Genomic DNA, 19224 nt, shown 5'->3' with positions numbered 1-19224 from the left:
ATTCTGTAGGGAATGCAGACGGCACAAGCTCCTACCTTAGCTTCACACGTAACTGAGGATATAGGGTATTTCTCTGTGCTCCATTTAGACGCATAAACGCAATGCCAAAGAAATCAACTCATATTAACAATTTACTGGAAGTTAAATTACGCTTGAAAAATAAAAACAAAATGATTATGGCCCGAGGAGAGGCCATTTTGCTGTCTACTGTTTTGTTTTCAACAGACATCAAAATGTAAAGAACTAAATATAATACATGGAGGTATTTATGGCTTTTTACAGATGTGTATCCAAGGGAAGGTGTTCTCATCTGGTGTGGGGCAGGGAGAGGTACATGTCCTATGCAGATATCAAAGGTAACCCTTGGAAGTGTATTTTTTGTGCATGTGATTTCCTTGCAGGTTCTAGAAATCAAGCAGGGAGCAGCATATACTTAGGCCCTGGTTTCCCCCCACTTTTGCCTTCCAGCCAAGAAGGGAGTTGACGACTCTCCCAAGTCAATGAGAAATCTACTATCTGCCCCCCGCTGGAGGAGGACAGGAGGTCCTAGAGGACAAGCCTTCAGCTTCTCCCACCACCACCAGGGGATCGCAGGTCCTGTGGGCTGACCCCACTGGAGGCTGGACATGACAAGTCATGTTAATGTGGACAGTAACCGACTGCTGGGGAACCTCAAGTACAGAGAGACTAGGCAGCCATGATAGGCGAATGCGGAATGGGAGCCTGGCATCTAAAACGTGGGCGGAGCGGGGCCGAGCTGAAGGGCTGCTGGGTACGCTGGGTGGCTTTTGGGCCAGGGGGGTGGCTGCAGCTCTGAGACTTGGGGCATGGCTGATTGGCACCCTGAGGTCCGAGAACCCTGCTCAGGAGTACCTACTGGCACTGGGGAGCTGCCTGACACCCGCCTCTCCCTGTGGCTCCAGCATGGGTCTTGGTCACGACCATGGCCAGTCTTCCCTGTAATTACTAGCCCACTCGAGCACTCTGCCGTTCAGCGCTCTCCATGAGCAAACTCCTGTTCCTGAAAAGCTCTTGGTGCCGGATCTGCCCCGGGGTCAGCCACACGAGGCTATGCTCAAGGCTGAGACAACGGCCCCCAAAGAACAGCCTCGTGACCAGCACCAGGAAGATAGGCTTAAAAGCACAGCAGAGCCCCATGTCCCCTGCTAAGCCCAGAGACGATATGGAAAAACCTCTGATAACGCTATCTTCAGCACAAAAGACAAGAAGCTACAGCTAACACCACAGGTATGTTTCGCTCCACTGTCTCTTTATTCCCCTAATTAGGTTTTCTCCCTTCTCACTCCCAAACTAGATGTTTCAACAGTATCTCCCCGGCAGAAGGTCTGAGATCTACCCATGTACTCATACGGCAAGGACGCTGGGCTGCAGCCTCTACCATCCTGGAGAGGGCATCCCCACTGCTGGCCAGGGGTTCCCCAGGGCCTGGCTCCCTCAAGCAAGGCCCCTCCTAGCTTCTCAGTGGTCTGTGGGCCCCAGAGAGAACATTCCAGCAGGGAAGGCAAGCCCATGGACCTGCAGGAAGGGCTCACAAACACGTGTCCTTCCTTCCTAGCCACATCCCAGCAAATCATCATGGGAGTCATCGGGATGCAAGATGAGGTGACTCCTGAGAACCAGCTCTGTGCTTTGCAGTCCCAAGAATGGGGAATCACATCCAAGTAAAGCTCAGAGAGGAGTCTACACAAGGGCCGCTGGGAGTCAGTTCACAGGATACCTGGTAGGGAGACCTGGGCTCTCCATATGTCCATGGACAGGTCGGAGCCCAGAGACAAGTCTAGCATACAGAGACGGGGGCCATGGTGACAGTATGGACTCCGGTGCTGGCTGACCTGGGAGGAGGACCCTGGCTGACACTAGGACGCCCGCTCCTTGCTGGGCAACGTGGCCCATGTGAGAAGCGTGGGCACATGGCTGGTACTATCCAAGCTAGAGCAGAATGCCCCTCAAAGTGGTCCCCCATCACGGGGCCATGAAGCTGAGGCTGGTAGCCGAAATGAAGAACGGGTGTCCAGGAGAGGCGTGCGGAGCTGGGCCCACCCAGCCTCATGTACTCCTGAACCTGACCCCCAAAATGTGGGGCCAGAAGGTGCTATTTCACCACAAGATGAAACGGGGCAGTCGGCAGGCTGGGAGCAAGTTCCAGAAGGAAGCTGGCTCAGCCCCGGGGGCGTGCTTGTCTGACCAACACAACTGAAGGCAGAGTCTGTGGAGGAGTGGGAGAAGAGGGGTGGCCTGTGGCTGGCCAGGGCAGGGTGAAGCCGCCCACAATCCAGACTCCGGTAACCCAGTTGCAGGCCCATTCTCATCTGCTCATTGGCATCAGCCACTCTGCGAATCTGGCTGGCCAGCACTGTCCTAGAGTGTCCAGCGACTGGCTAAGAGGGATAGGGACAACCTAAGCCCTAGAGACAGCTCTCTCCATGGGAGCAGGGACGTCCCTTTCTATAATCAAGTTATTTTTAGCAAAATCAACTGTAAAGGATAAAACCTTATTGACCATGCAAGGATTTTGGAAAATTCCATTCTGTACTTGAACCAGCAGTAAAGAAGCGGGAATGGAAAGCGTCACCACGATGGATTATGCTGTCAGGATCCCAAAGAAAGGACCACGGCAAGCATTTCTTCTCCTGGATTTATGAATCTGCACAAGTCATTCACTTTTTAGGCTGGAAACCCCATTAGTGAAACAGACATTGGCCATCCCAGGACCATCTCAAAAAGCGGTGTGGTCACAGCGTTTGGGGGGGATAGACATATGCAGGGAACCAGATGCCAGCATATCCTCGTGCTGCCGACCACCGGCCACACCTTGGTGTGACCCGAAACCACTGCATCACCTTGTGTCCCAGGCATGCAAGCAAATCCTGAGTGCAATAGCCCTCCTGCTGGCCAAGGCCGCCTCCCACAGCAGGCCCTGCCCCTGCCCCGGCTGGACCTCCTGCTCAGCACACTTGCGGCATCTATAGCAGCATAGGTGGCGGTCCCGGGTACTCACACACTCGGAACCACACGGAACGCTCAACTCAGGTGACAGGAACAGGAGCTAGAAGCACTGGAGCTTGACAGGGTCCCAGACAGATGAGAGTGCAAGGGCTTTCTACGGCAGAGGAAAAAGGAACTCGGCCTCACACATAGGCAGGAGCTCGATGAGGATCCTGCTGGGTTATACCAGGCCTCTCTCCCTCCAGTGCACTCTCCCTCCTCCCCCTGGAAAGAAATAGAAGGCTGCTGTGGCACAGGAGGATGAAGAGAAGGGAATGAAGACAATGGAGCAGTATTCTGCCCTCTTAACATTGCTGTATAAACCTGAAGTCCATGAGGCTGCTGCTCCCTTCCTCGCTTTCGCCACCAGCCCCATTAATGGCATAGAATGTTGGCTCCGGGCCCCTCTCCCAGCCACGGGTCACTGATGGCACAGGGTCAGCGGTCCTGCTGCCTGCCCTTCCCACCTCCCGGGCAGGCCAGGTCACAGTCTGCTTCCATCCTGGACGACCTGCTGTAGAGTTAGGCTCCTAACACAAGAGCCTAACTCTCTTTAGCTCAGAACTCTGCAAAGGCAATACTGGAACACAGCTGGCTGAGAATGTTCGAGAACTGCTGGAAGACATGAATCTGCAGATGCAGAAACACAACCAAAGCAGGAGAAGAAAACAGAAATAAATTAAGATAATTTCAAGGTGGACCTGCAGACACCAAAGAGAAGACCTTGAAACAGAAGCGCAGGTATCCTATGAGGGGAATGACAAGTGACCACCCCTGAGTGTGGGGAGAAACAATGTCCAGCTGGAATGAAGGGTGTAGAGAAACCATCTGCCAAGAGCAGCACAGACCACGTACAGACTTGTGTTCCCTCAGAGATGAAGAGAGATGAGAACTTGCTGAGATGCCTTTGGTTCAGGGACGAGGTGAGCACAGAAACACACGGAGATGAAGATGGAAATGAACCCAAGCACGTGCTGCCTGCGCCCGAGGGTAAGCCCAGCTTCTCCCTGTGGTGCTGGACTCCACAACAAGGAAATTCCTGGCCAGAGGCAGGGACAGAGGTGTGGCAAGGGTTAGTGGTGCTCTAGACACTTCTGTGACTGAGCAGGCTGGGGCAGAAAGCACTGAGCACACACAGTTGACGTTCATCCCGTCACGTTAGAAACAGTGCAGAACTTCCAAAGCAGTGAGGATTCACAACCCGTCAGGGAGAACTTTAAGGAAAAACAGAAACATGGCTGCCAACCACACACAACACACACATGTGTACAAATACATCACATGCACACACACAGCAGCACACGTACCACATATGCACATACTGCATATGTGCACACACCACACAGGCACACACCACAGTGCACACACGAGCACACACACCACACATGTGCATATACTGCATATGAGCGCACCACACATGTGCACACACACCACATGTACACTGCAACACAACATGCAGGCACATACAACACACAAACACATGTGCACACCACACATGTGTGCACACATGCATATACATCCACACATCACAGATATACCACACACACACAAATGCACACACATACACCATACATGTACCACACGTGCACACACCACACCACACATATACATACACGCACACACACAGCTGGGTGCCTCCCAATGACAGAGCACACCACATCTATAAGGTTTTGCCAAAATAACCACACTTGAATCTGATCAAACCTCTAGATGCCGGGAGCCTGGGTGGCTCAGTGGGTTAAGTCTCTGTCTTTGGCTAAGGTCATGATCTCAGGGTCCTGGGACCGAACCCCGCATCAGGCTCTCTGCTCAGTGGGGAGCCTGCTTTCCCCACATCTCCCCCGCCTGCCTATCTGCCTACTTGTGATCTCTGTCAAATAAATAAATAAAATAGTTTTAAAAAAGAAAAAAAAAAAACCTCTAGATGCAACTACTAATTTCCAGGAAACACAAACAACAGAGGTTCACTTTATTTTTTTTTTTAAAGATTTTATTTTATTTATTTGACAGAGAGAGATTACAAGTAGGCAGAGAGGCAGGCAGAGAGAGAGAGGAGGAAGCAGGCTCCCTTCTGATCAGAGAGCCCGATGCGGGACTTGATCCCAGGACCCTGAGATCATGACCTGAGCCGAAGGCAGTGGCTTAACCCACTGAGCCACCCAGGCGCCCCCAGAGGTTCACTTTAAATGACAAGACAGGAGATGGGTGAAATCAAGCAAAATTTAAAATACAGGAAAACTCCACAAGACAAGCCACCTAGAATCTTCACAGATGAACCACAAGGGTCAAAACTGAACAGACCCAAAAGGCAGGGAGAAGGTGCAGGTTAGCGGGAGACTATGACATACACCCACCACCCGTGGGAGTGCTCGCTGGACCTGAGGAAACAGTGACCTGAATCTATGTACATGGTAAACAAGGCTAGAGACACAGAAACACTGTGAGTACCCAATAACAGATAACTGTTAATCTTGTCTAAACAGAAAAATGGCCTCCCACTGAGGGTCAAACCACAGTCCCTGCCTTTTAGAGACACAAGCCCTCATGTGGCTACAGATGCGGTGAGTGGGATTTCATTCAAAACGAGCACAAGGGCAGAGGCGGTGAGTAAGTTAGGGCACAGACAAGACACAGCTGGAGCTCCCCAGACACAGCCCAGGTTGACTGACAGCGGGAACAGTGGGGTTCCTTCTAGTATTTTATGCACTTTCAAATGTATGTAAAATTTTCTATGACACAAAGTTCATTTTTTAAAAAATTACATTCCTAATATGGGTCAAAAAAGAGATCACAACAGCTGTTTAAAAATAATTAAGAGAGAAAGATAATGAAAAAAAGGACCTAGAGTAAGTAGTGAGCGTCTACTCTTACTGTACTCGGAGGAAAATTGAAAGCCTTACACAGTTACATCTGACAATAATAAACATACAAACTAGTAAGTTAGCTATCGTTTTAAGTAGCTAGAAAAAACACAAGAATAAATGCAAGGAAGACAGACAGAAAGAGATAATAAATATATAAATGAAATGGAAAATATCCATTACATAACTTCACGTATACCAACACGACACAAAATTGATTCTTTAAAAAGACCAATAGCATAGACACACTTCTGGTGAGAGTGGTTTAGGAAATGAGAGAAAGGCACAAAAAAACTGTAGGTATGGCAGAGACTGAAAACATAACCAAATACAATGAACAACTCCAGGCCTATCAGTTTTAAAGCCTCATAAAACAACAGACATATTTCTAGAGAAATAAAAGTTTCCCAAATTGATAAAAAACAGAAAATAGAGTAACCCTTTAATCACAAGCTAAATTGACCCAATACTTTAAAATCTTCCCACAAGGATTGTATTAGAGACGGTACTGCCAAACTTTAACTAACTACTCATTCAGTTTTAAAGAAAACTTCCAAGGAACAGAGGAATAAAGGGCACCCCAAGCTCATGCTGTGAGGCTAGGAAGAAACCTTGTTACAGAAACCAGGCAAAGAGAGCATAAAAAATGATAGTCTCTGTCGTGAACAGGGCCTCAAAAGTCCCAAATAAATTATTAGCAAGCTTAATCTAGCAGTCTATAGAAAGAGATAATCCGCCAAGACAAGTGGTGTTTTAAAATGAGAAAAGCAACACGTACACAGAACATCTATAAACACGATTCACCACACTAATAACGATGATCTTAATAATGAAAATAAAACATTATAAAACCCAACAACTATTCACATTATAAAAGCTCTTAACAAACTAAGAATAAAAGAGAATTTCTTTAGTCTCAAAAAGGGTATCTATTAAAAAAACAAACAAACAAACATGGCAAATACTGCTTTTGATGATGAACCTTAAACAAGACAAGATTCCAGCCAGAGAAAGCAGATAGAGTAACAACATAAGAAGAAAGGGAAGAGACAAAACCATCATGATTCACAGACTCTTGGGACTGTTAGTACGGAACACTACCCCCGCCCCCCGCCCCCAAGAAGGAATTACAGAGAAGTTAGTAAAACTTACAAGGACACTGAATGAAACAAGGCAAGATCAACAGGGAAAAACCAACTGGATTTCAACATAATACAACAAGAAAATAGGCCTAATAATATTTTTTAAAAAAAGTGTCCAAAATTTTATGGCTGAATTCAACACTGTTACAGACAGCTATAGAGACAATGATAAAGACTGTTAAGAAATGTTTTAAACAACTGAAGGATGTGGAGAGATGGGCCAAGTGAGGGACGAGAAGACTTACTATCGCAGAGACGTCCATTCTCTCCAGACTGAGCTGTGGATCCGACGCACAGGCTGCCAGGAAAGGGACAGAGGGATCTCAGACTACAGGACAAAACAGACCTGGGAGCCTCAGTCAAGGTGTTCCCACAGAAGGCAGCAGCATGTCCCCCTCGGAGAACAATAGCAGAGACCGCCCAGAACATAGACGACAAGAAGGCGGAAGTCACCCCCGATCACACCACAGGCCAAAATTAATTCTGCCAGAATTAAGACTCAAATGTGATAGACAAAACTCAAGAAAAACTCACGATGCGAAAAGGGCTTAGCACCAGACAAATCTGAGCAGCTTGGCTACCTTCACTAGTTCGACCTGCTCCGTAGACACTGTATGGAAGTGGAAGGCTGGGCCCTGGCGAGGCTTGCTGGAGCCTTATGGAAGCCACCAAGGGCTTGTCTCTATTACCTGTAAGGGCTTCCTACTAATCGGTATGAAAAGGAAAAGGAAAACAGGAGTTGGTGGGGGAAGGCTTCTCGAAGAAGAAGGGCTCCTAATGGCAGAAAATAAGTGGCAGAAAGGCCATAGCACCTGCGGAGCATCCTTGAGACACCCCGAGCTCCTGGCAACACACATGAGGCTGGGCCTTCGAGAAAATGATCAGTTTGCCCTTGGGAAACTGAATCTTGGCTCTCAGACCCAGGAATTCCACTCTGGAGTGTGTCCATGCTTGGGAACGGCCTGCACATGTATGAGCACAGGGCCAGACTCACACTCACAGACAGCAGGACTCACGGAAACCGTCCAGTCAGCCACCAACACATTGGCAGGGGGATGTCAAGAGGGCATCTCCGTACTTAGCAGTGAAAAGGAGCGAGAAACAGCTACACATAATGTCACAATTGGATCTCAGGAACAAACCGGAGAGGAAACCCCCCGCAGAATGACAGCACCTTTTTTTTTGGGGGGGGGGGGTGATGACAGCACTTTTAAATGGCATGCTATTCGAGGAATCAGATGAACGTAGCAAAACTAGTTCTTCTAAGAAAGCAAGTCAGGGGCAAACAGCAGAGTGAGAAAGGGGCTTATTCCGTGGAGGGCTGGCCACGACTCCTTGCATTTGTTACTGGCCTTGGAGCAAAAGGGCTCAGGGGGCCGCCTGGGGGGAGATGAGCTGCACGGAAAGCAGCCCAAGGAAACGTCTCGCTCTATTCTGCAGCAGGTGGGACTCCTTCGGGGTCATAAGGTCCTCTGATGATAAAGGACAGAATTACGTTTCAAAATCCTAACTTCTGCACTTCTTAGGAGCAGAGCGCCTTTAAAGTGTACCAGAACATGTACACACAGCGAGGATGGGCTGCACGTCTGGCAGGAGGCCGGGCAAGACCATCCCTGCAGAGGTCAGTGCTGCCCCCGCCACAAGGAAGGAGGGACGAGAAAGGCCGTGACCTTTCCCCAGCCTGGTAGCACACATCCTCCAAACTACCCTCTACAAACGTGGGGGTCTTTCATACTGAAAAACATCACCCAAAAGGGGGCAGACGTTGGCTGGTGAAGACCTATGTCTTCACAGGCAAGACGAAGGAATCTTCGGGCCACATAGCATGAATGTGCGACCAGATCACCACGCTTGACTCATCTGTGGTCACTTCCTCAATAGATTTCATTCTAAATTCCGTTTAAATTGACCTGCACAAATCCATTTTAAACGAAAATTTCTGACAGAAGAAAATACATTGTTTCTTCTGTCTTGTTTCTTTTCATAGTGGAAACACAGAATTGATGCTTCTCGTAAAACAAAATCACGAAGCAGCATGGAATCCAGCTTCCAGAAAGCTAGAAATACAGAATGCTCTGTCCTCCCCGAGGGCCTGGCTTTGGCACTTCTCTGACAGTGCTGAAAGCCCGACTGCTACGACTGAAAGGCCCTCGGGCCAGTTGGGCATGTGGAGGAGGATATCAGCAGCACAGAGGCTCACCGTCACAGAAAGTAACTTTCACTGACACATGCATCTGAAAACATTTCAAGTGTCACCGCTTAACCTGCAAGTGGTGGTCACCACGCAGTGGCAGGAGTCCCCCGAGCCAGGGGTTTTGTCTGAAGGAAGGACTGTGGTCACCGGCCTGGGTGATCCCACAGCTGGGGCTGCAGAAATAGCTTTCCATCTGGCCGGGACCTGCCACAGTCCCCAGAATCCCACACATGAAAGCACCGTCCTGGATTCGTACAGTGAGCTGCTCAGGCCATTTCTTGAAATTCCAAGCAAACACTGCAAAACAAAATGCAGTGGCGATGCGCCCCGGTGAGAGGCCTCACGGGGGGCGGGGAGGGCACCCAGGTGGGCATGCCGTGGGCACTGAGTCCAGACACCAGTCTGATGGCGGAAGCCTTCCATTCTCCTCAGCCTCCTGCCTCAAAGAAGCCATTTCCTGGACTATAGGATCATTTGGAATATAATTGCCTTTAAAAATGAAAAACACTACTGAAGACTTCTCGAAGTTCCTCAAGTGACGCGGGAAGGGGTCGGGAGGACTATTATCTGTTCCCTGCAGATTTCAATTTTAAAGTCCGGTTGACAGGGTTTGTAAAAAGAAATGGATAAAAGGGAACAAAAACAGAGATGTTGAAGATTTCTGCAGGATACCTGGGAGTCCAATTAATCTTTAACTCATATTGTGAAAATGAGCTTTGAAAGGTGTTTACACCCAACAGCCTCCTGACTGAGTCAAGGAGGGTTTACTCCGGACACTTGAAGAACAGCTTTTGACGAACACAGGCTGACAGCACCCTGACCGCTCCAAATGCTACACTCGGGGGACAACCAGGAGACCTCCGACTCTCCATCATGCAAGGAGACAATAGCCACAGGATTCAGGGAGCAGACCCAGGGTACGCCTGAGCAGGGGGAGCAAATGAGCCCGGCCCAGAAGCCAGGATGGCCGGGGACCTCTCGGCCGGGAAGGCCACTCTCCCATCAACCTCTGACCCCACGGCCCTCCAGCCCCCCGCATGCGGGGGCTCCTGGAGCAGCAGGGAACGGAAGGCGGGAGCTGGGTGCTGGCCTCAGGCAGGAGCTGTCAACACAACCACCGGGATTGCTGGACACTCACCCTTAGACACCAGCTGAATTTAGCAAAGCCTCTACTGTGAGAAACAAAAACTGAGTAATCCCAACAAGCGCCCCCATACCCCTCAGGAGAGTGCTGTGTGTGGCCCTCACTTGCCCTGGGAATGTGGGGGTGGGGTGACGACTGTGGTGCCTAGAACAGTGCGGGGACCACAAAGGTGGCCCCAAGAAGGAGGGAGGGCCTGGAGCTGCTCACCAGCCCCTGAGCTGCCTGAGAAGGCCTGGTTGGGCTGGAGAGGAACCTACCTACCCAGAGCCGCACTGATGGAGGCTGCTCGCTTGGCGGAGGGCCGCCCATGAAGCTCCGGTGGGTCTAGAAAGAACACAGTCCCCACAAACCCTCTGGGCAGGTGTCAGCGGCCCCTGCCCAGTGCGCCTAAGGTGGGCCTCACTTGGGCTCTGTGAAGCAGCTCCTGGGATGTGCTTTTCCACGGCCCAGAGCTGCCTCCTCTGGGAGGGAGTCCCGTAGCCAGGGTTCACCCCAGGGCTGCCAACCGCACCATGTGCTCCTGGGTTAGGAGGACCCATCTCCATCCTGGTCCCCCATTCACACCAGGTGTCTCTTCAGCTCTGGGAGGGGCCAGGGCCATCTTCCCAGGTCCAGCCACAGTGCTCCCACCAGAGAACCAGGCCTGGGACAGGCCACGAACTCACATGCAGAAGGTGAACAGCACACAAGTGTCGGCTGCCTCGCTGGAGTGTCCGCAACAAGCATGACAAGCCTCAGCCACCACCCCCACCCCCACCCCCAGAGCGCGCAATCTGGAGGGGGAGGTGAAAGCAATGGATAGGACAGCGTGAGCCACATGGCAAGCAGGACAAGTGGACCCTGCTACATACCTTCTGACCCCCAGCTGACAGATGTGGACTGGGGAGGGAAAGAGAAGCAGAGAACACACAGGTCCCAATGACAGGAAGCAAAAAAGCCAAGCCTGGTGGCCCCAGCGATGTGCTCATGAGGCTGCACGCCTTAGCCTCCCGTGTCTGCTGCACATAGCAGGTTCCTACAAGCTCAGTGGCTCCAAGCAACACATGTGTATCCTAGAGTTCCAGAGGCCGGAAGTGGGAATGGATTTTAGGGAGCTAAAAGCAAGGCGTGAGCAGGCTGCGTTCCTTCCAGAGGCTATAGGGGACAATCTGCTCCTGGCCTTCCCCAGCATCCGGGGCAGCAGGGCTCCTGGGCCCCCTGTATCTCCAAAGCCATTACTCCCATCAGTCTGACCCCTGCTTCTGTCTTCCCAGCTCCTTCTACCACTCTGACTCCCCTGCCTCCCATCTGGAAGGACCCTTGTGATTCCATTGGCTCACCCAGATAATTTAAGACCATCCCCCATCTCAAGACCCTTAAAGGTCCATTTGCCACATAAGGTCACATACAGATACTGAATAATGGTATGGACTTTTTTTGGCAGGTGGGCACTGTTCTGTCCATCAGATTCTAGCTCCTAGGATGAGATTAGAAAGGGGGGATTAAGAAAGAAGCAAGGAACAGGTGGGGAAGCACCCATGGGATCCAGGTGCGAGCCAGTGGTGGTTGGGCTGCCACCATTAATGATGGAGAGGGGGGTGGCCAGGCTCTACACTGACCTAATAAATTTACTGAGCACTCTGCATTTTACCCTTTTAAAATGCACAAGCCAGTGATTTTCTAGTAAATTTACCATGATGTGCAAGCATCACCCTAACCCTGTGTTAGAACATTTTCATTCCTCCGATGGGATGCCTCCTTGTGTGCATGCTTTAAGGGGCAGGTAATGGCACTTGCTAGTTGGCTGAATGCAGGACATGAGAGAGGATTTCAAGGGCGAAATGGGGGCTTCAGAGGATGGAGGCTGCACTGAGTCCATGCTGGCACGAGAGAGTCAAGAGTCCAGTTTCAGACACTCAAGTCTGCAATGCCTATGAAACACCCAGGCAAGGACCCAAAACAAGCAGCTGGCTCTGGGATCCGGCATCAGGTAAGATCCAGGCTGAGCTAAGAATTTGAACAGCAGAAGAACCATGGCAGTGTTCTCTGTAAAGAAGAATGGGACAAGGACCACTGAGGTCACCTAGGTAACGCATCAGTAGCCCTGGGGACACCCCAGTGCTGAGATACCAGAGAGCTGAGAGAAAAGCTGCCCAGGGAAGTGGACGGGTAATAGGAGCGTGTGGTTCTGGAACAAGGTGCTTTTAGAGGAAGTGGTTGGTCCACTGAGTCAATACGGGGAGAGGCCATGCAAGATAAGGGCTAGAACATGGCATTCTGGGATCTGGCAACAAGGAGTCATCTGTGAATGCAGGGCCCTGTGCTGGGAGCCAGGAGAAAACTGGATTACCGGTGGGAGGCTGCAGCCCCTGCAGGGGGGCACAGCCAAACCACAGGAGCTCTTCTTACTTGCAGATGAATGAGAGGCAGCATCAAAGACCAATGCCGGCCTCGGAATCTGAAGCAGGTAAGGGAGGAAGCTGAAGCACCAAGCACCTGGACCCTGTCTTTCTAGAACAGTATTCCTGAGGGTAGTGACACTGGGGGATATCCCCACCGCACACACTGGAACTCTCTCCAAATCTCTACCGCACTCCCACCAATTAACACTGAACCAAGAACAAAAGCTCCAAGCCCACCCTCCCTCCCGCAGCAAGAAAGAGCAGACAGGCCAGCTGGCCAGCCTGGGGCCCAGCACGGGGTGCTCATGGAGGCAGCCCCACCACGGGCTGCACCAGCCCGGCACGACCTAAGTTCATCAGCAACCACTGGGCACCAACAGGAGCCTCTCGGGATGGCAGTGTGGGAAAGTTGAATTAAACTCCCCCATCGATCGATACTGATTCCCTTCACCCAACTCAGAAGAGCTGTGCTGTATCCACATCGTGCATCCAAATTTATTTTTTAAAAACTTTTTTTAATATAATAAACCCTAATTTGTTTCAAAAGTTAAACATGGAGTCTTAAGTGTTTATGGCTACATGGATGCTCACAGCACGCGGTCACACATTTCGTTCAGACCACATGGGGCACAGCTCCCCACCAGAAACCACGGGGAAGGTTTCTGCACCGCATCTGCTCTCCCGGCTAGATGCACACGTGCACTTGTGCACTGAACATCCTGGTCGAGACCAGGAATGTCACGGGTAAGCCAGCCACGGCAGGGATCCTCCAGGGACCCTGCCCCGTGGGGAGTGCTCAAGCCTGCTGTGCCCACATACCTGCTCTGCCTAGGGCCGCAGCCGATCATCACCCGCTGAGGAAATGAAGCCTTGCTGCCCGAAGTGCATGTTACACAGTGCCGAACGCTCGTGGGGTGAGCACTCAGAGGCCTGTCTTTGAACGAAAGGCCCTTTACAAAACCCAGTGTCTGAGGGTTCCCTTGGCGCAGTGCCACTCTCTCCACCAGCCCAACACCCACCCTCCCTTGGCCCTGGAATGCCTTCCCCCTTGGGGTGACCTGTTCTGGCCAGTGGCCAGGGCAGGGAAGGTGGCATTGCTGCAGACCCTGTTCAGGGAGTGGCATGCGGGGCTCCCGCCCCAGACCCTGGGGGTAACCATCCCCACATGGGGGCTCAGAAGCAGTACGGCCCTGTCCCGTAGAGAAGCGGCGTCTCCTGGTGCCGGCGATGCTCTGCCTTCCGCCAGCCTCACCTGCAGCCTCCCATGGATTGCATTGCTTTATACCAAGGAGCAGCGCCTGCATGTGAAGAAGACTCTTCCTGGGCACCCCACATTCTCCAGAATTTCTAAATGCAGTCCCTGGTTTAACAGAACAGAAGCAAGCAGCAGAAGATAGTGCTCGGTATTCCATGACATTTCCCCCTCCTGCTGGCACAGAATCTCCATGAGGCCTTCGTTAAAAAGCCCTCCTCACGAAAACAAAACCCCCTTGGATGCCCCAAAGATGGAACAAGTTGGGACAACTGCCAGATGACCCACGGCCCGAGGCAGCAGCAGAGTCCGGGGTGTCCTTGCTAGGGTCCCTTAGTCTTGGAGTGGGGACCTGCTCCTGCCTGGCTCCGCAGGGCCCTGTACATGCAGTACAGCGTGAGGCGGGTTCCAGAGGTCTGAAGGGCATGGGGCCCTCTTCTCCCCTTAATGATGGCCAAACTGACTGGATCTCTATACCCGACTTCTGGGAACCTTTACGTCAATTTAAAATTCCTTGCATTTGGAAAGGGAAGGGTAATCAAACAAATCAGATGTGGGGGAAGAAATGCAACACCATTTTCTCCCCGTTCTTGGTATAAAGCAATGCAATCCATGGGTGCTAAATAAGCCAACCATTGGTGGTGATGAACGCATTGATTACAGGTCATGAAGAGAAATGACCAGAACTAAAGATAACACTACCACTAACGAAATCAGAAAGCACTGGAAAGGGGCTGGAAACAGCTTAGTGTGCAAATTATCTCATCTCCCGTGGCATCAACAAATACTGCTGAAAGCTTCCATGTCAGAAAATAGCTGCTCATCTAAATATATGACCTTGCACATCATCCCATAACAGAGAGGACACAGCCTCACAAACAGCCAGCAGGACAACATAACCACACACACTGAACCAGAAAAAAGGCTAGAGAAAGCCCATGTGCAAGAAGCCAAAAGAACAGAAGCATTAAATTCAGAAAACAGAATAAAAAATTGGATGAAAAACAGAATCAAATACATTCATTGTGTTCCCAAATGTAAATGGGATATGTTCCCATGAAAATGATCAGATTGGGTTAAAAAAAAAAAACATATATGTGTACAGAGAAAGGAGCCAGCTATGAGGCTCAAACTGAACAGAAAAAAAAAAAAAAAAAAAAAAAGGACACAAGAGAAAGAAGTCTAAGATCAAAATACCAGTATTGGAAGATTTAATCCAAAGCTAATGTAAAATGCAAAATAAGGTACAGGCCATGTCATTAGTCTAAAGTATACAATTTACCACAAGAATATGGCTATGGTAGAGAAGTGTGGGAACAGAGGACACACAGAAACCCAGGTAGAACTGGACAGAAAGAGCAAACTGGCAGGAGATGTGGGTTCATTCCCATACACGGAGGGCATCGCGACGGGAAGCAGGACCATGCAGGAGACCAGAATAATGGAACGAACCCTTGGTAAACGATATGCCTCAAACTCTGTCATGAAAGACTGATGCTTCCTTCTCAAGCCCCTAGGGAACATTCACCAAAATCAATGCCACATGGAGAACACAGAAAATTTCCAAACACATACAAAAACCCATCCAGTACACACAGCGATCCCGGAGCACACTGCCACGGAATGAGGCGGAAACAAAACACGCAGAAACAAGAGCACCAAACACTTTTCCTTTCAACGTTCAAAAACCCAACATGAGGGGCACCTGGGTGGCTCAGTGGGTTATGTCTCTGCCTTCGGCTCAGGTCATGATCTCAGGGTCCTGGGATAGAGCCCCGCATCTGTCTCTCCTCTCAGCGGGGAGCCTGCTTCCTTCTCTCTCTCTCTGCCTGCCTCTGCCTACTTGTGATCTCTGTCTGTCAAATAAATAAATAAAATCTTTAAAAAAAAAAAAACCAACGTGAAAATGAAGAGAGCACGTAAAATAAAGAAAAAGAACACATCGGGTATAGCGGATGGCAGGGACTGCTCAGAAAGCTCAGAAAGGAATTCATAGTCTAACACAGTTAAGAGTAGGAATTGAAACAAACAAATTAAGCACTGGACTCCAAAAGTTAGAATAAGAACCAGAAAATTAAACCATATGCTGTTTAAGGAAAAAGAGGAAAAAGATCATGCAGATCACAGAAATTAAAGGAATTATTGATTCAGGGCCCCGAAACTCAGGAACCGGATAAAAGCAGCTAGGGGCCGTTGGGCAGTGAGGACAGCCTGGGTGCTTTTCGGGCAGGGGGATGGAGAGCAGTACAGCTGATGATGGCTTTCAGGAACTAGTCCCACAATTGTAACAAAACAAAACAAATAACACTTTCGTTGTAAAAACCTTCCATGGTGCACAGAACCAGGGAGGAATATGGGAAACACCCACGCGTGCAGCTTGAACAATTACCAATATTTGCCATTTTGTTTCATCTATTAATATCCATTTTTTGTAATTCCATGGAATAAAATATCTCAACTTTAAACTGGTAAAAGATTGAAAACAGTCATACAGCTTTTAAAAAGTTTTTTCTCATTAATAATGATCATGAATTTAAAAATAATGATTTTAACTGAACTTGCCAATGTCACACAGCCAGGTGCCAGGTCCCTTGGACCAAAAGATCTGCTGCCCCTGGTGTCGGCATGCTCTGAGAGCCGGCAACAAAACAACACCGGAAGAACGGCTAGTTCCACAGCTGTCGGTACCATCAAGGGTTGCTGGAAATGTGGGGTAAACTTCAAAATCCTGTTTGTGGCCAAACTCCCCACTGGTGGGTAGCCATGCATGGACTGCCCATACAACTTGGCTAGACTCTCTTCTGCTGAATACTTTTCCAAGAAGTCCTATTACATGACAAGCCCAAACCCCTCAGTTCTTGTGGACCCTGAAGAACTGGCCCTTTCACAACAGGTGGCTTCAATGGTGTTTTCTCTGGAGTAATAGCTATGTCCTCCGTGCTGGAGGACAACGCTTTACCCAAACACCTGTTCCAAATCTGACTCTACAGGAGATAATATGACTTCCATACAAGCGGGGCCACGGGGACCGCTCCGAGGCGAGGTCTTAAAGAGGGACACCACCTTGCCACGAGTAAGCCTAGTGCAGAAACACATGCCACTTCTCATGTCGACTTTCCTGGCCTTCCCGACAGCCCATGATGTCATTTTAATGGGGTCTCATGTGCGTAAGTTCCCATGCGCTGCCTGCACCAGCGAGGGTTCTCTCTGGAGGGAGCAAAACCATCTGTACTCCTCTGCTCTGGGAGCTAACGAAGAAGCAACTGCAAGATTCTCCCCCACTCCCTATTTCAGAACGATCCTTAAAGCTCTTTAGAAAACCTTTTTAATGTTTCTAATTTTTCTGTATCCTGCAGGAAGAAAAACTGCTTTTTGGAAATATTTGCAAGCTCAAATTGAGCAAGAGCTGTAAATAAAAACCTGGCATACAGTTGGAGCTTGGCTTTCGAGAAGTGCCCAAATGCACTTCCGGAAAACTATAAATAGAACCAGGCCGCACCCCATGCAAAAAATGGTGAAATGTCCTTTAAGTTCTCCTATATAAATGCAGCTATCAGAGACAAAGAAGACTTCCAGAAGTCAGGGAGAGACGAGCTAAGAGTCTGCAATCACTGTTTTTTATAAACAAGGTGTTGCTTCACGAGAGCGCTAAGATCACGCACTCACAATGGAAAGGCAGGAAGATGGGAACGGAGGTTGAGCACAGAGGACTCATGAGGAGAGCTGTGCCAGGGGGACCCACCTCCTCCTCCCCACTACCCCTGCCCAGTGCGGGGAAGTGCTCCTGCCCAGGAGTCCCCTGCTTCCAGCCCATTGTCCCAGCCCCCCTTACCTGCTCGGAGCCTGGGGCCTGGGCAGGGCTCACACTGGCACAGATCACAGGTTATTCTCGGAAACCCATTTTGATTACCTAAACTCAGGGGATAAAAATACAGCATTTGAAAGTAGAAAATAGTTCCAGTGGTCGAGGAAGGCCACAAATCTCTACGATAGGTACTGCCTGTTGCAGTTATGTAAGGTCAAGGTCACGGAACATGAAGAAGAAGGCCTTTCACTATTTCCTTCTTAGCAACCTCCAAAGGAACGTCTGCTTGTGTTTCACCTAACAGCTGGGAGGCACCACGGCCGGTATTACCTAACACTGAGCGCTGAAATATTTAAAAATAGAAGGTGTTTCCTGCACTTGGCAGAAGGAGAAGAGGGCAGCCAAGAGGCCGTGTGAGGCGGGGCTGCACTTCTTGGGGTGAGCCAGCCCTTCCAGAAGGATCACCCCCCTCCCCAGGGGGCCATGTACTCCACCAGGCTCTCTGGACCTGGGGTGCCCCACCCCACCCCAAATACCCAACATGGAACACAGCAGCTTTCAAGAGCTTTGTGGGTCACGGGCAGGGGGACCATCCAACAGGAGGCAGGAAAGGCAGGATTTTGGTGTGTGCTGGGGTGGGGGAAAGAAGTGGGGGTTCAGGTTCAGACTTGAACATCTAGACACATGTTAAACACTCAGCCCCTTAATGGCCATGTAACCTGGGGTCCTAACGAGTGGTGGCTTCTTGCCGTTCTCATGGGGGGGGGGGGTGCGGGTTCCAAGGCCCAGCAGCGCCAAGTGCCAGCAGGACGGCAGCGGAGAGGTGGGGACAGCACCCACTGCTGCCATTCCACCATGACTGCTGGAAGGGCTGGCGATCCCGTGCCGTGGTGCAAGCCTGCTTGTAGCGTGCACATGCACGCTGGTGGTCACCACACCACTAGAGCCCCTGGCTCAAAGTACAAATCGGGAAAAAATGCACAGGTAACTCTAAGCAAACAGAGTCTATAAAAAATTTAGGAACAATGTCTACTCTACAGACATGGCATGGAGAGTTCATTTCCATACCATCTGGAGGCCGATGACTCCCAGTGTTAAGCCTCCGGCCTCAGCCAACCCCCACACTGGGGCTCATGCTCACACCTGCCTTCTCACATCTCCAATGGGGCATGACTTTCCAAAAGTCTCCCCCAAGAGTGGCTTCGTCCATATCCCCACCTAAATTCATGGCAACTCCACCATTCCACATGCTCAGATCCCAGACCACAGGATCATTCCCACCTCTGCTTCCCTCACAGCTCGCTGGCATCTCCAGTGAATCCTGCGTATGTCCAGTATTTCCAGACTCTGAACCATGTTACCATGCTTGCTGCCTCTATCCAGCCTGAGCCAGCCCCCACCCCCCATCCCATGCCCCTCCCATGTGTCTGTCACTGTAG

At 50.2% G+C, this 19224-nt stretch overlaps 1 protein-coding gene across 9 annotated transcripts in view; it reads right to left on the bottom strand.

Annotated features, from left to right (window-relative positions):
* The window catches only part of HDAC4 (histone deacetylase 4), a 283692-nt gene that overhangs the window by 117152 nt on the left and 147316 nt on the right, over positions 1 to 19224 (bottom strand). The window lies entirely within an intron of this gene.

Source organism: Mustela nivalis, assembly GCF_964662115.1.
Source record: "Mustela nivalis genome assembly, chromosome: 11".
NCBI classification, from domain to species: domain Eukaryota; kingdom Metazoa; phylum Chordata; class Mammalia; order Carnivora; family Mustelidae; genus Mustela; species Mustela nivalis.
The sequence above is the reverse complement of the archived record's forward strand: the minus strand, read 5'-3'. Positions and strand labels throughout refer to the sequence as shown.